Here is a 17,620-nt window from a genome sequence, read left to right on the forward strand (position 1 = left end):
AGAAAATTAAGGCTCTGATAGTAAAGAATGATGAATGAACCAGTAAAGTAGTAGCATGAGATTTTAAAACCCGGGCTCAGCCAGGGCAACATAGTGAGACCCCATCTCTACAAAAAATTTAACAATTAATGAGGTGTGATGGCACATGCCTGTAGTCCCAGCCACTCTGGAGGCTGAGCTGTGAGGATTTTTTGAGCTCAGGAGGTTGAGGCTGCAGTGAACCATGTTTGTGCCACTGCACTCCAGCCTGGGTGACAAGTGAGACCCTGTCTCAAAATAAAATAAAATAATGAAACCAGGGCTCTGTGGCCAGACTTCTTGCTCTTAACAAACTTCTGCTGCTTCTCACAAAAAAGAGAAGATATGTGCCAACCTTAAGGTGTAACTGGGCTGGCACACAGGGAGACAGTACATCTTGATCAGTGGTGTGGGAGAGGGATTACAAGGTCAGGTGGATAGGGGACACTCCCTAGGTGAAGAATGAATAGAAATCAGCCAGGCAGACAGGCAATGTGTCTGCAGCCAGGAAGCAGCACGCGTGACAGCATGGCTGTGTCGACTGCGTAGTGGCTGCTGGGCTGCAGACATTGTTTCCCATCACGGAGAATGGAAGGGGAGGATGGAAAAAGATAGTTCGTTTTTCAGCAAGGAAAACATTCTGTAGCAAACCCCCAACAGATGTTTCCTTAGATCTTGTTGGTTATATTGGTTAGAACTAAGTCACAAAGGTGCTCTGAGCTGTGAGGAAGGACAGAACCATGAGCATAGAACTAAAAGGAATGGGAACCGGGTGTGGCAGTGTGTACCTGGAGTACTAGCTACTCAGGAGGTTGCACCTGGAGTACTAGCTACAGGAAGTTGGAGTGGGAAGATTACTTGAGCACCAGAGTTTGAGACCGTCCTGGGCAACATAGAGAGACCTTGTCTCAAAAACAAAACAAAACAAAAAACCCAGAGACCAAAAAGTGAAACCCCCCCCACACACACACACACGCACACACACACATACACACACACATACACACAGATACACACACACGCACGCACACATACACTCACACACATACACGCACATATACACACACACATACACACACATACACGCACGCACACATACACACGCGCACACACACACATGCACATGCACACACACACACATACACATACATGCACACACACACATACACACACACACATACACGCACACAAAAGGGAACGGGATCTCCAAACTTGGCTGAGATCAACCGTAATCATTCTCTTGGGCTGGGCCTACTGCAACCTGAACGAAACTGTGGTTGTGTTAGCCAGGAAGAAATGAGGGCTGCGCCGTGGGGAGGTGACCTACAGGCTCAGCTCACAGTCTTTCAAACAGGTCCAAACAAGAGGTGATAAGGAACTGCACTAGCAGATGAGTTGAGAGCAGCACGGTGAGACTATCAGGAAGCAGAAGCAAAAGTACTTGGTGAGCTACCGAAAGTGAAGGCGGAGGAGAAGGATTCTTAGGCTGTTCCCAAACTGTGTGACTTGGGTGACTGGATGTCAGTGATTTAATTAACTGGGGGAGGAGGGTGAGGACTGGGGAAGACAGGCTAATGAGATGCATAAAATGATCTTATGACTTAGGAGACAATCTGTTGCTTGGGAGATCCTTCAGAGACTTTCCTGTCTCTTGATCTGCTGGGCAAACCAAATAAAGAAAGCAAGAAAAGCCTTTTGTATAAGCCTCATACAATAGTAAATGTCCTCATCTCTTAAATAGAAAGCAGCTGGAGTGGCTGCCTGACCTTATTTCCCTGGTGGCTGTGTCTATGTGACCTGACCCCGACAGACAGGGTGTCATGGAAGCCGCGTCATATCAATGGCAGTGCCCAAGGGACCATGAACCCCTGCTTCTGGGATCCCAAGACCTGACCTGGTACTGCCTCCTTGAGGCATGGTGAGTCCCATCCTTCCTTCAGTTCTATAGTCCACTCCAATAAACTGCCTTCCAATAAATTAATTTTTTATCAAGTTAATAGTAATTATTTTATAACTTAAAACCAAAAGAACTTTATGTAAGTCCTTGATAAGGTCTTTAAAGGTATACGGTATGCCACAAATTCCCACATGTGGTACTCGTGTCAACAGTGTTTCCTTAGAATCTAATCATGAGCAAAGGAGAAAAAAATGGACTCTACAGCATTCTACAACTGGCACGGACTCTTTAAAGCAAGTTATTATCATGAAAAGCAAACAAAAGAATGAGGGGGATAGATGAGAAGAGGCCAGAGCCATAAAAACCAAATAGAATGTGATTCGATCACAGGTCACTGAAAAAAAGAGAGGAAGAAAAGATAAAGTTTGAAAAACATTTTTTTTGGGTCATTTATGAAAATTCAAATTTGGACTGTATATGTGATGGTGTTATAAAATTAGTGTTACTTTTCTTAGATGAGACAGCCCACTGGGGTTAACAGAAAATGTTCCTATTCTGAGGAAATGCATGCTGAAATATTTGGAATTAACTGTCATGATGCCTACTTTCAAATGCTTCAGGAAAAAAATATACAATGTGGTGAAAATATTAAAAACTGGTGAAACTAGGTTGAAGGTACATGAATGCTTATTGTATTCTTTCAACTTTTCTGTAAGTTTGAAATTTTCTAAATAAAATATTTGATTATACAATTATAAATGGTCAATTTACAATAGAGGAAAGTGAAAAAAATGCTTGAGGAGAATATCTAATATGTCATTGTCCCAAAGGACAGTTTATGTCAGTGAGTCAGAGTGAGAACTCCCTGTCTACACAGTTTTTGAGGTTTATGGCTGTCCTATACAATTATAACGAGCATTTGCAAACCAACACAGTGCTGTCACATTCTGCTTGCAATCTCGATGTGAATGAGCATCATGTGGTAGGTTTTATTGCCCCGTTTTATAGCCAAGATGCAGAGCTGCACTTTTGACCTATGTTCGTCTCCACGTCTCCTAGAATTACCTCACTCCCGGCTGGCCAGTACAGGAATGAATACCTGGCAGGTTCTCCTTAAACACTATTGAGTGTCTGATAAAGAGACATTTTAAAATTGTCATTGAGAATATTATGTCAGATAGTTCTCCAAAATGTGGCTTCTGTAAATTTAAAAACAAAAATGTTGTTTTGTTTTGTTTTGTTTTGAGACGGAGTCTCGCTCTGTTGCCCAGGCTGAACTGCAGTGGCGCGATCTCGGCTCACTGCAAGCTCCGTCTCCCGGGTTCATGCCATTCTCCTGCCTCAGCCTCCCGAGTAGCTGGGACTACAGGCACCTGCCACCACGTCCAGCTAATTTTTTGTATTTTTAGTTGAGACGGGGTTTCACTGTGTTAGCCAGGATGGTCTCGATCTCCTGACCTCCTGATCTGCCCGCCTTACAGGCGTGAGCCACCACGCCCAGTGGACTTTATCATTTTTAAAGAGTTCAGGCCAGTTATGTTGCAGAATGTTTGAATTTGTCTAATCTTTCCTTATGACTGAAATTCAGATGATTTTCCTTTGACTCATCACTTCTTTCCTCTCTTGGTGGGCCAGGCACTTCCCCTGCAGGTCATGTTGCTGCTCCATGTAATTATCATCTGGCGGCCAGCAGAGGAAATGGGGTAAACCCTGAGGCGGTGGTGAGATGGCCCCTGCATTATCTTCAAGCCATCAAGGCAGGGAGGAACAATAACCCTGGACAGAGATGAATCTGAGTTTGCAAGCTATCAAGTGCATTGACCTCTTTGTCCTCAACCACATCTGAAGTCACCAATCCTTTCCAAATTCAGCCATGATGTTGGTAGAGCAGATTTGCCGGGTTCTTCTCGGGGGCCCCACTACCCTTATGTTTAAATCCTTAGTCTAATTCTCATCTTTTCCTGCCCGCCTGCTGCAGGAAATGAGAGCCTCTCTGTATGCTGCAAAGGGGGAGCCCTGCTTTCACACTTTGCCTAAATTAATGATGATGTTTGCCGTCTCACTGCAAAGCATAGATTGTATTCATCAGGAACTATCCAGTTTCATTACTCTCATAATTACTTCTCCAACCTCTCAAATGCCTGAGAAACTGCACCTGCCAGTTGCTTCCTCCTCCCCCTACTCTGTCCTTTTGTACTGTAAGTGAAAGTTTTTTTTTTTTTTTTTTGAAACGGAGTTTTGCTCTTGTTGCCCAGGCTGGAGTGCAATGGCGTGATCTCGGCTCACCACAACCTCCACTTCCCAGGTTCAAGCGATTCTCCAGCCTCAGTCTCCCGAGTAGCTGGGATTACAGGCATGTACCACCACGCCCAGCTAATTTTGTATTTTTAGTAGAGATGGGGATTCACCATGTTGGCCAGGCTGGTCTCGAACTCCTGACCTCAGGTGATCCATCCGCCTTGGCCTCCCAAAGTGCTGGGATTACAGGCATGAGCCACCATGCCCGGCCTAGGTGAAAGTTTTAACAGTTGCTTCCCTACAGAATGCCAGAGGCTAGCCCTACTCCTCCTCACTGGTAAGGAGGACTTTACTGATAGCCTGCTGGTAGGCGACGGAATCCCAAAGTTCATCTTAGAGTCTGCATCCTCAGCCCATTCCCAGACCAACTCTTTTCAATCAGGAAACACTGGGAAACACTCTGACAGGGAGATTTGTGTGGAGGTGGTTTATTGGAGAAGAGAGGCACAAGAACTATCTCCACAATGGAACGAAGGCAGCAGGTTTCAGTAGAGGGAAAAAATAACTCAGATGCAGCAAAGGCTCTGCCTCAGCCAGTTGATTCCACAGGGAGTTTGAAGCTGGGATGACCCTTCGCAGTTGTCCCAAACCCAGGCAAGGGGATTCGTCTTTGTCACCCTCATATTGACAAGTCATTGGATACGGCTGCCTGCAGCGGGGAGCACACACCTTGGACATCAGTTTTGTTTATTTGTTTTTTGCCTAAGGGCAATTCTTGAAGCGCAATTTAGTTGTGAGTTATCAAGAGGCAACCTACAGTCTCAGCAGGTATGGACACAGCTTGGTCCCTAAGGGGAGTCGAGGCAAAGCACCGCATTTTCCACTGCAGGGATCCCTGTACTTTCCGTGACTAGAGGGCTCATCTGTTTAAAAGGCACCTTTAGACTGGAGAGGTGGAGGAGCCGGCAGGGGACAGAGGAAGGGCAGGGAATCTGCCGTGTTGGGTTGGCTCCATGTTCGAAGGTGGAAAGTGGATGAGGAGCACGCAGCACAGTTGCTCTGTCCTAGAACGAATTCTGGCTAACCAGCCAGGGCTCCCTCCTGGGAACCGAAATATACATGGTACCCTACCCCAGTCATAACTGCGATCTATTGCATGAACTCAAATAGTAATAGTAGAGTCTCTGGATTGAAAAATCTCATACTATTTTAATGTTCCTACTTTTGTTTGTATTTTCTGAATTATGAGAACATGCAATTTTTTTTATTTACTTATTTATTTATTTATTTTTTGGGGACAGGGTTTTGCTCTTGTTGCCCAGGCTGGAGTACAGTGGTGTGATCTTGGCTCACTGCAAACTCTGCCATCCAGGTTCAAGCGATTCTCCTGCCTCAGCCTCCCGAGTAGCTGGGATTACAGGCATGCACCACCATGCCTGGCTAATTTTGTACTTTTAGTAGAGATGGGATTTCACCATGTTGGTCAGGCTGGTCTCGAACTCCCGACCTCAGGTCATCCACCCCGTCTCGGCCTCCCAAAGTGCTGGGATTACAGGCGTGAGCCACTGCGCCCAGCCAGGACATGTATTATTTTAAAGATTTAAAGGTTCTATGCAGATGAGGAAGGTCTCCGAGCTCTCTGACATCACCAAGGGAGAAGTATGAGATTAAGTGGACAGAAGATGACTCCAAATTAATGGTGGATCCTGGGGAAGAGTTATTTAACGAATGTGCTTCCAAACATGAAGATAAGACTTGGATGTACTGTAAGAAAAGGTGATGAGGCTGACCTGGATGGTGGTCAGTATGGCCTGGCAATATTTTGCCTTTTGAGAGACTCAAAGGACAATATGACATGGTGGAAAGATAGACCAATAGTGTTGTGTTCACATTTTGCAGGACAATCCCAATGCCGCTCATCTAAGGAAACACTAACTTTGCCATTTACAAAACCCAGGGGGGAGACTGGAGGACATTTGAAAGCTGAGAGGAATGGAGAACTAGGTGTTAGAGGTCACCAGGCACGGCACAGGCTTGAAGAAATGTCTACCAATGAGCATCTTTATGCAAAAGCGGCCCTTGCCGTTCAGAGGCCGTTCTGAGGAGCAGTCCGTACAACCTCTTCCGCTGTGTAGATTCGTCATGACTTCGGTTTGACTCTTCAGTGAAATATTTTAAAACACACTTAAATTATATATTTACATTTTATATACATGGCGTGTATAGTATGATCCCAGTTTTCTAAAATTATTTGTCTATAAAACCCCTCTCTCACTCTTAACCTCCATCTGTTTATATTTCTAGAATGAAATCTAAACTGATATTCACCAGTTGTGGACAATGATAATTTCTGACCAGTGAGATTTGTGTTCCTTTTTTTGTAATTATTATTTATTTATTTTTTGAGGCAGAGTCTTGCTCTGTTGCCCAGGCTGGAGTGCAGTGGTGTGATCTTGACTCACTGCAACCTCCGCCTCCCAGGTTCAAGCCATTCTTCTGCCTCAGCCTCCCGAGTAGCTCTGATTACAGGTGCACATCACCACACCCAGCTAATTTTTTGTATTTTCAGTAGAGATGGGGTTTTGCCATGTTGGCCAGGCTGGTCTCGAGCTCCTGACCTCAAGTGGTCCACTCACCTTGGGCTCCCAGAGTGCTGGGATTACAGGCATGAGCCACCATGCCTGGCCTGTGTTCATTTTTAAACTTTCTTCTTTGAACTTTTTGTTATATTGACAGGTATATCTTACATAAAGAAATGGGAATTTTTTGTTCATTTTTTTTTTCAGTGAAGAATATGGGTTATTACTCTTAAAACGCCTTTGACATCAAATAGCTGGATTCAAATCATAGATTCATTACAGCCTGGTTGTAGGACTGTAAGGCAAGTTCCTTAGCTTCTCTTAGCCTTCATTTCAAATAGAAATACTTCATTTTCAATAGAGAATCTCCCTCCATGGTGGTGATGGAGAGTCTAGATGGTGTGTGTCTAATAGCTAAAACAACATGAGGTGCTTACTCAACAAATCAGACCCAATTTATCATTTCTCTTAGTGTGGTTCCAGTTTGTTGCTTCTGTCCTCATATATTGAAGTTTTCCTTAGCTTATCCGCTTTCAACAAAATGCTGTGTCACCAAGACTCTGTTATTACATTATTTCATGCCTGTTCCATATAGGTTAAGCTCCCAGCAGGAACCCAGCCTAGCCCTGGTCTCTCCTGAGTGCCATCTGGAATCTTATGGAAATATTTTACATTCTAACTTGCAGACTGTATTTAACTGAGAAGTGTCCCTGTTTCCAGGACAACCTACTGTAGATAATGCCACTGTTGGCTAGGCGCGGTGGCTTATGCCTGTAATCCCAGCACTTTGGGAGGTCGAGGCGGGAGGATCACGAGGTCAGGAGATCAAGACCATCCTGGCTAACATGGTGAAACCCCATCTCTACTAAAAAATACAAAAAATTAGCAAGGTGTGGTGGCGGGCGCCTGTAGTCCCAGCTACTCAGGAGGCTGAGGCAGGGGAATGGCTTGAATCTGGGAGGCAGAGGTTGCAGTGAGCGGAGATCGTGGCACTGTACTCCAGCCTGGCAACAGAGCAGGACTCTATCACAAAAAAAAAAAAAAAAAAAAGAGACAATGCCAGTGTTTTGGTTTGGTTTTGACAGGTTGGTCTGAATAAATATTTTTGCCACTTCTTTTTCTCGGGTTATGGCTTGCTTCTATATAATAGTGCTATTGTGACACTTCATGGATTGGTTTGAACCATATTTTAAAATAATTAAAATTCTCCTTTGATACCTGCAAAGAAGCAGGTTGGAGCCTGATCTAGCCTTAGACAAGGCAGAGCTGGCCTCATCTGCTCCTCGTGCCAAACCATACTTCCTCAATTCTAGCTTGCAAAGGGCAGGACTCCTCAGTGTGGCACCACCCAGATTTTCACCTTACGTTGTCCTTGGGACCATCTTTACAGAAAAGAAAGCTCTAGTGATTAGATAGCCTGGATTATTCGCCTACATGATTTTCCTTTTCACACTAATTTTTGCTCTTTCCCCTTCCTTCCTTCCTTCCTTCCTTCCTTCCGAGCGGAGTCTCGCTCTGTCGCCCGGGCTGGAGTGCTGTGGCCGGATCTCAGCTCACTGCAAGCTCCGCCTCCCGGGTTCACGCCATTCTCCTGCCTCAGCCTCCCGAGTAGCTGGGACTACAGGCGCCGCCACCTCGCCCGGCTAGTTTTTTTTTGTATTTTTTAGTAGAGACGGGGTTTCACCGTGTTAGCCAGGATGGTCTCGATCTCCTGACCTCGTGATCCGCCCGTCTCGGCCTCCCAAAGTGCTGGGATTACAGGCTTGAGCCACTGCGCCCGGCCTGCCCTTTCTTTCATGTGCAGCTGGGCTGTCTCTGGAGACCAAAGGATCTCTACTTTTTGTAAGCCTAAGACCTGAAAAGCACTTCCTGGCAAACCTTGTAAGCCATCGTGCATCACAATACCCTTTGAATGATGTAGAGGAATCAGGCCCTGCCACTGCCTCTCTGCAGTTGATCCAGCAGCAGGAGGCAGCTGTAATCATCACTGTCCTCAGAGTACTTTTAAGAACAAGGTGGTCTCTGCCCAGGGCAGCCGAGACAGGTAAGAGCGGTGTGGTTGGTACTGCCTGTACCTCTCTCGCCTCACTTAGTGGCTGCATTACTACATGGTTGACTGCATTTCAAATATTTTAGAGACAGGAACTCGCAACATAAAGAAACTTTATGGCAAGCCTTTTGGTAAAGCAAAAATTTCTTTTAGAAAGTGAATACTCATCCCTCTCAACTTTGAATTCTTGTCATAGTTTTAACTCAACGTTGTCTTTTTTTTTTTTCTCAGAAACAGGTACACCTATATTTAATAAGATATCTGGTTCTCTGGGATACAAGAATACCTAGGTTTTAAAAACTGTTCACTAGATGAACAGGTCACTGAGTTAGCTGATCGATAGACTCTTTCACTCATTCACTCATTCTGAAGTATGCATCAAGCACTCCTTGGAGAGCGAACACTTGGCAAGAGAATGAGACAGGAGAAGGACAAAGAGCGAAGATCGTGGCCACCAAAACACAGTGGTCCCCAGCATCTAGGAGCTCATGTTCTACCTGAAGAGACAAAGTGCTGTATAAAATGGACGTCTTGGCCAAGCATGGTGGCTCACACCTATAATCCCTACATTTTGGGAGGCCGAGGAGGGAGAATCACTTGAGCCCAGGAGTTTGAGACCAGTCTGGGCAACATAGCAAGGCCCTGTCTCTATTTAAGAAAACGAACAACAACAACAACAAACCCAGATGTCTTGTTGTTTGAAGAATTTCTGGAGCCTTATCCAAAGCCTGGCAGAGAGTTGTCACTAATTTTTCTTAAATAATAGAATAAATTAATTCAGAAACCAATAAACCAAAAAGGAGAAGACTCAGAACCAAAATGCATAGGAGAATTTACCAGGGGCTCTGGGAATTCAGAGGAGGGAAATGGGCCATTTGAAACTCAGAAGAGAGGCCTCGTAGAGAACTTACGTAGGACCTGAACAAAGCCCTGAAGAGTGGGTTTAATTTAGGCTAGAGAAGGAGAAAGAGTGAGTATTCAGGCAGCAGAATTCACTACAGAACTGGTGAGAATCAGGGGAGAGGGGAACCAGCCTTCCTAAACTGGGAAAACCGGCTGCCTGAAAACACAGAAGCAATAGGGGACTGAAAAAACAGAAGCAATAGGGGACTGAAAAAGTAACTCAGTTGCTGTGAGCTCTCTTCTAAACAGCCTCTCAGCACGCATGCTCAAAGGCAGTTAGAACGGTCGTCATGCTCTTAGCAGGGTGAGTCATGTCAGTCCTAAAGCACTTCCCCACCTATGCCTTCTCTACACCCTCAGGTCACTAGGGCGCGGCTTTCCCCAGAGGCTGAACTTCCTCTAATTTCTTTTTCTTATTATTATACTTTAAGTTCTAGGGTACATGTGCATAATGTGCAGGTTTGTTACATATGTATACTTGTGCCATGTTGGTGTGCTGCACCCATCAACTCGTCAGCACCCATCAACTCGTCATTTACATCAGGTATAACTCCCAGTGCAATCCCTCCCCCCTACCCCCTCCCCATGATAGGCCCCGATGTGTGATGTTCCCCTTCCCGAGTCCAAGTAATCTCATTGTTCAGTTCCCACCTATGAGTGAGAACATGCGGTGTTTGGTTTTCTGTTCTTGTGATAGTTTGCATTTCATGAGCACAGATGCAACACTTACAAGGAAAAGGGGCATTATAAAATAAATGCATCCAGAAAATCAACTGATACAATTTACTCACCAGTTCAAATGCCATTTTCTGACTATTCCACAGGTTTCCATTGACTCACTGAATTTTCCAAATCTTACTAGATGTATAACATCAGAGTCTTGGGACCCTGACTCTAATATCCTTCCTCCTCCTCCGTCCCTTCTCTGGACAGATTAATTCATAACTTGCTAGTTGTCTTTCATGGGGGCCCGTAAGTTGATTAAATTTGCTAAATAATTGTGACTGGTTTCACCTGACATTGTACCGGGAGTACCCAAACTTTGATTTTTTTTTTTTTTTTTTTTTTTTTTTTTTTGAGGTGGAGTCTCATTCTGTTGCCCAGGCTGGAGTGCAGTAACATAATTTTGGCTCACTGAAGCCTCCACCTCCTGGTTCAAATGATTCTCCTGCCTTAGCCTCCAGAGTAGCTGGGACTACCGGCGCGCACCACCATACCCGGCTTATCTGTGTATGTATATTTTTAGTTGAAACAGGTTTCACCATGTTGACCAGGCTGGTCTCAAACTCCTGACCTCCGCACTTTGGAAGGCCTGCCTCAGCCTTCCAAAGTGCTGGGATTACAGGCATGAGCCACCACGCCCAGCCCCAAATAAATTTTAGAATAAGTTTGTGTATATCTACAAAAAATCCTGCTGGGATTTTGTTAAGATAAAGCAGATCATTGTACAGTGAATTGTTATCTTTATTATGTTGTCTTCCAGTCCATGAATGTAGTCTACCTCTCAGGTCTCTCTGGTTTCTTTCATCAGCATTTTGTAGTTTTCGGCATACAAATCCTGTATATGTGTTTTTCGTTTTTCACGTTTCATTTTTAAGCAATTGCAAATAGTTGTGTTTTACATTTTTGTTCCAATTTTTAATTTCTATCTAGAAATATGATTTTTTTACATGTTAATCTTGAATCCTACGATCTTGCTAAGCATAGCTGTTGGTTTTAGGAATTTATTTGTAGATTTCTTGAGATTTTCTAAGTGGACAGTTATGTCATTTGCAGCTAAGGACATCTGTATACCTTTTATTTCCTTTTCTTCTTATTGTGCTGGCTAGGACTTGCGGCACTATGTTTAATATGAGCAATGAGAGTAAACATTCTTGTTTTGCTACTGATTTTAGGAAGAGAGCACTAAGTCCTTAACCATTATGTATGACGCTAGCTGTAGGTTTCTGTAGATGTTCGCTATCAGATTGAGAAGGTTCCTTACAGTTTGCTAATAAATTTTACCACAGATGGGTGAATTTTATTAGGTTCTTTACTATTATTGTATGTTGTAGAAATTTGATTTAATCCATATTATATAATGCCAAAAACGTACTGAGAAAGTTGACAAATCTTACAGATTTGTTCCTGAAGTCAGCATGTTGAACACTAACTTTGAGGAAGTTTGTTGCAATGTGCATTTTTAATTCATTTATCTTGGTTCACCTTCTGAACACCAATGTGATAAAAAGTTGTATTGTTAAATTTTAATTTCTGTGCGCAGAGAGTCTAACCTCAGTGGTCTGGGGGCCAACATTAGTTAATGGAGGTGGCTGAATCCTCCTAGTAGCCATGAAGCTGCGCAAGCCTTGACTCATTCTTAGCAATGTACCTTAAGAAATAAATTCAGTAGAATGAAACATATTCATAGAGATGTTCAGCATGACCAAAATGTCCAAAATTAGGGTATTGGGTTAAATAAATTATAACTCACTCAGTTATTCAATGAATATTTGTCAGATGTCTACCATGTGCTAATTATTATCTTTGACCTGACTGCTATAGCAGTAGACAAAATAGACAACCCTGCCCTTTCTTCTTTTCTTTTCCTTTTTTTTTTTTTTTTTTTTTGAGACAGGGTCTCATTCTGTCACCCAGGCTGGAGTGCAGTGGCGTCTTTTCAGCTCACTGCAACCTCCACCTCCCAGGCTCAAGCAATCCTCCCATCTCAGCCTCCCAAGTAACTGGGACTACAGACACATGCCACCTGCCCAGATAATTCTTGTATTCTTTGGACAGATGGGGTTTTGCCATGTTGCCCAGGCTGGTCTCAAACTCCTGATCTTAAGCGATCCACCCACTTTGGCCTCCCATGTGCTGAGATGACAGGCATGAGCTACTGCAACCACCATGGAGATTACTTTCTAATGAGGGCAGGGTAAAACAAATATAAATAAGATACATAAGTAAACGTACAGTATGGCAAATGGGGAAAAGTGTTTTGGAGAAAAAGCAAAGGCAGGGAAAAGGAGTTCAGAAGTGGGGTGGAGTGGAGTCTTATGTTAAATAGAGTGGTGGATGGCCCTTACTAAACTACACAAAGGAATGTGAAATATTAAAATTAAGAATACTCAGCCGGGCGCAGGGTGCTCACGCCTGTAATCCCAATACTCTGGGGGGCCAAGGCGGATGGATCACGAAGTCAGGAGTTCGAGACCAGCCTGACCAACATGGTGAAAGCCTGTCTCTACTAAAAATACAAAAATTAGCCAAGCATGGTAGCGTGCGCCTGTAATCCCAGCTACTCAGGAGGCTGAGGCAGGAGAATCGTTTGAACCCAGGAGGCAGAGGTTGTAGTGAGCCAAGATTGTGCCTTGCACTCCAGCCTAGGCGACAGAGCGAGATTCCATCTTGGGAAAAAAAAAAAAAAAAAAAAAAAAAAGTAGTCTAGCAATGTGGAAAAAGTTTTATGATATATTGTTCAATGAGAAACAAAGAATATAAAATAGGGCCAGGCACAGCGGCTCAGGCCTGTAATTCCAGCCCTTTGGGAAGCCGAGGTGGGAGGATTGGTTGGGCCTAGGAGTTCAAGACCAGCCTAGATAACAGATAACATAGTGAGACCCATCTCTACAAAAAAAAAAAAAAAATTATTTAATTAGCCGAGTGTGGTGTCATGCACCTGCAGTCCAAGCTACTCAGGAGGCTGAAGGGGGAGGATCACTTGAGCCCGGGAGGTCGAGACCAGCCTAGCCAATGTGGTGAAACCCCATCTCTACTAAAAACAAACAAAAAAATTAGCCGGGCATGGTGGTACACACCTGTAATCCCAGCTGCTCAGGAGGCTGAGGCAGGAGAATCACTTGAACCCGGGAGGTGGAGGTTGCAGTGAGCCAAGTTCGCGCCACTGCCCTCCAGCCTGGGTGACAGAGCCAGACTCTGTCTCAAAAAGGAAAAGAAAAAAGAAAATTAAAAATTACAAAATAGAATATCTGCTGTGGTTTAACTATTTCTGTATGGGCCAGGCATGATGGCTCACACCTGGAATCCCAGCCCTTAGGGAGGCCGAGGTGGGTGGATTACTTGAGATCAGGAGTTTGAGACCAGCCTGGCCAACATGGTGAAATCCCGTCTCTATTAAAAATACAAAAATTAGCCAGGCATGGTGGCGCATGTCTGTAATCCCAGCTACTCAGGAGGCTGAGGCATGAGAATTGCTTGAACCCAGGAGGTAGAGGTTGCAGTGAGCTGAGATCGTGCCACTGCATTCCAGCCTAAGTGACAGAGTGAGACGGTCTCAAAAAAAACAATTTAAGTATGTATATGTGTGTATATATATATATAGACACACACACACATATATATGCTATAAAAACATGAAAATAGTTGTTTATGTGTAGAATCATGGATGGCTCTACTATTGTCTCATGGCATTATTCACTCTGGGCATGCTATGTTTTCCGTGGTAAATAAACACATTCAAAGATTTCCTAGGCATAAGTGAAATTGAGTGAATGGTAGGGTAAGGGTACGGATAGCAATTTTGTTTGCTTTGGAAGAATTTTACTTGGGGCACATCTAAGTGAGTGTCTTTTATTAAGGCAGCTAAACAATTACATATTTAAGGGAGCTGAAGTTATGTTGTTCCTGGTGCTGAGAACAACAGTTGTACAGTACTGGCTGTGACTATGAAAATGATGGTAAGTTTACCATATGTTCATACTTGAGTTATCACATTTGGATTTGGTATGTGGCTACATTTTTTAAGATGGACTAAAATAAAATGTACTGATATATCTTATCGCAAACTACACTTCCTTATGTGTCCAAGAGATTATGATTAACAGCAAAAAAAAAAAAAAAATGTGATTTGGTATCCCTTACGTAAGGTGCAGGAAATTCTCTAAAGATCGGTAACCACCCCCAAACAAGGTCGTCTGATTATCGTAGGAGCATTGACTTGGACTCAAACACCACTGCTAATGCATTCCTCTAAAAACATTTGCATGGCATGGCAACCAGAGACAACCCACAGAATGGGAGAAAACATTTGCAAACTACCCACCTGACAAGGGATTAATAACCAGAATGTATAAAGAGCTTAAACAATTCAATAGGGAAAAGAAAATCTGATTTTAAAATGGGCCAAAGGGCCAGGAGCAGTGGCTCACATTTGTAATCCGAGCACTTTGGGAGACTGACGTGGGTGGATCACCTGAGGTCAAGAGTTCAAGACCAGCCTGGCCAACATAATGAAAGCCCACCTCTACTAAAACTACAAAAAATTAGCTGGGTGTGGTGGCGGGTGCCTGTAATCCCAACTACTCGGGAGGTTGAGGCAGGAGAATCACTTGAACACAGGAGGCGGAGGCTGCAGTGAGCCAAGATCACGCCATTGAATTCCAGCCTGGGCAATGAGAGCAAAACTCCATCTCAAAAAATTAATTAATTAATTAATTAAATAAAATCAGCAAAAAATCTGAATAGACATTTCTCAGAAGAAGACACATAAATGGCCAACAGGTGTGTAAAAAAAATGTTCAACATGGCTGGGTGCGGTGGCTCATGCCTGTAATCCCAGCACTTTGGGAGACCAAGGCAGGCAGATCACAAGGTGAATCTGGCCATCCTGGCCAACATGGTGAAACCTTGTCTCTACTAGAAATACAAAAAATTAGCTGGGCGTGGTGATGCATGCCTGTAGTCCCAGCTACTAGGGAGGCTGAGGCAGGAGAATTACTGGAACCCAGGAGGCAGAGGTTGCAGTGAGCCAACATCACACCACTGTACCACTGCACTGCAGCCTAGAGACAGAGTGAGTCTAAAAAAAAAGAAAAGTTCAATGTTACTAATCATCAGAAAAATGCAATGGGATATCATCTCGCCTCAGTTAAAATGTCTTTTATCCAAAAGCCAGGCAATAATGAATGCTACTATGGAGAACAGTGTGGAAGTTCCTCAAAAAACTAAAAATAGAACTACCATATGATCCAGCAATCTTGCTGCTGGGTATATATCAAAGAGAAAGGAAATTGTTATATCAAAGAGGTATCTGCCCTCCTATGTTTACTGCAGCACTATTCACAATAGCCAAGCTATGGAATCAACCCAAGTGTCTATCAATGGATGAATTGGATACAGACAATGTGAGATATATATACATGCATGGAATATTATTCAGCCATAAAAAAGCATGAAGTTGGCTGGGCACAGCGGCTCATGCCTGTAATCCCAGCACTTTGGGAGGCTGAGGTGGGAGGATCACCTGAGGTCAGGAGTTCCAAGACATGGTGAAACCCCATCTCTACAAAAATACAAAAATTAGCTGGGCACGACGGCAGGTGCCTGTAGTCCCAGCTACTCAGGAGGCTAAGACAGGAGAATCGCTTGAACCTGGGAGGCAGAGGTTGCTGTGAGCTGAGATCACGCCACTGCACTCCAGCCTGGGTGACAGACTGAGACTCCGTTTCAAAAAACAAAAACAAACAAACAAAAAGAAAAGCATGAAATCCTGTCATTTACAACATGAAGGGAACTGGAGGACATTATATTAAGTAAAATAAGCCAGGCACAGAAAGACAAATGTTGCCTGTTCTCACTAATATGTGGGAGTTTGAAAAAATTTGAACTTGTAGAAGAAAAGAAATTGAGCTTGTGGAGGTGGAGAGTAGAATGATGGTAGAATGATGGTTAGCAGGGCTGGGAAGGGGAGTGGGGAGGAGGGAATAAACGGTGAATGGTAAATGGAACAAAAATACAGTTAGAAGAAAAAAGATCAGTGTTTGGTAGCACAACAGGTGACTATTGTCTACAATTTATTGTACATTTCTTTTTTTTCTTTCTTTTTTTATTTTTCTTTTTTTTGAGACGGAGTCTTCCTCTGTTGCCCAGGCTGGAGTGCAGTGGCTCCATCTCGGCTCACTGCAACCTCTGCCTCCTGAGTTCAAGGATTCAGAACACTTCAAGTGATCTGCCCGCCTCGGCCTCTCAAAGTGCTGGGATTACAGGCCTGAGCCACCGCACCCGGCCTGTTCTACATTTCAAAATAACTTAAAAAGTGGAATTAGAATGTTCCTAACACAAAGAAATGATAAATTATTGAGGTGATGGACACCCCCATTACCCTGATTGGATCATTACTCATTGTATGCTTGTATAAAAATGGCACATGCACCCCATAAATATGTACATCTCCTATATATCCAAGAAAAGCATGGCAACTCATGACCAATTTATTCCCTTACAAGACTGATTCAGAATTTCTAGGCACTGAGCACTCACTCTGTCTTCGAAAGGATAGTTGGGGCTGTCTTTGTTAGGAGCGCCAAGAGCCCTGAATACCCTGCATTATTCTGTCCAGCCTATCACTTCTGTCCAGCCAATCATCACTTCTGTCCAGCCTATCATCACTTCTGTCCAGCCTGTCATCACTTCTGTCCAGCCTCTCATCACTTCTGTCCAGCCTATCTCTTCTGTCCAGCCTATCATCACTTCTGTCCGGCCTCTCATCACTTCTGTCCAGCCTCTCATCACTTCTGTCCAGTCTATCATCACTTCTGTCCGGCCTATCACTTCTGTCCAGCTTATCACTTCTACTGAAGTAAACTCTGCAGTCACGAAGCTTTCGGAGTTCGGGTTATCAAATTAACCAAGAGCTCAGGTGTATTTACTCAGATTTTCTCTTTCATTGTTTCTTCCTTCCTTCTCTCTCTCTCTCTTTTTTTTTTTTCAAATCACAGCAGTAAAAGTACATTATAAATGATTAGGCTCTGTTGGATAGCCAGCTATTCCATTATAATGTAATGTGTTTAAAATCTTCAAGTTGCTTTGAAAAACACACTCAGGTGTAATAAAGTGGCTAGCCAGCCGGCAGGCAATGAGTTAGCCGTTGTCTATGAAAGGGAAGAGGAGGAGACATCATACACTTTTTTTTCCAGTCCTTTCTGTCTCCTGGTT

The 17,620-nt window shown here is 43.7% G+C and overlaps 1 protein-coding gene across 3 annotated transcripts in view; it reads left to right on the forward strand.

Moving 5' to 3' along the window:
- The first annotated feature begins 8,683 nt into the window (after window positions 1–8,683).
- The window catches only part of C8H1orf100 (chromosome 8 C1orf100 homolog), a 40,345-nt gene continuing 31,408 nt past the window's right edge, over window positions 8,684–17,620 (forward strand). For all 3 annotated transcript variants that reach the window (XM_010353272.2, XM_010353275.2, XM_010353274.1), the window contains exon 1: window positions 8,684–8,776. The gene's annotated coding sequence lies outside the window, so the exon portion shown is untranslated. The remainder of the gene's footprint in view (window positions 8,777–17,620) is intronic.

Source organism: Rhinopithecus roxellana, chromosome 8 (genome assembly GCF_007565055.1).
Source record: "Rhinopithecus roxellana isolate Shanxi Qingling chromosome 8, ASM756505v1, whole genome shotgun sequence".
NCBI classification, from domain to species: Eukaryota; Metazoa; Chordata; class Mammalia; order Primates; family Cercopithecidae; genus Rhinopithecus; species Rhinopithecus roxellana.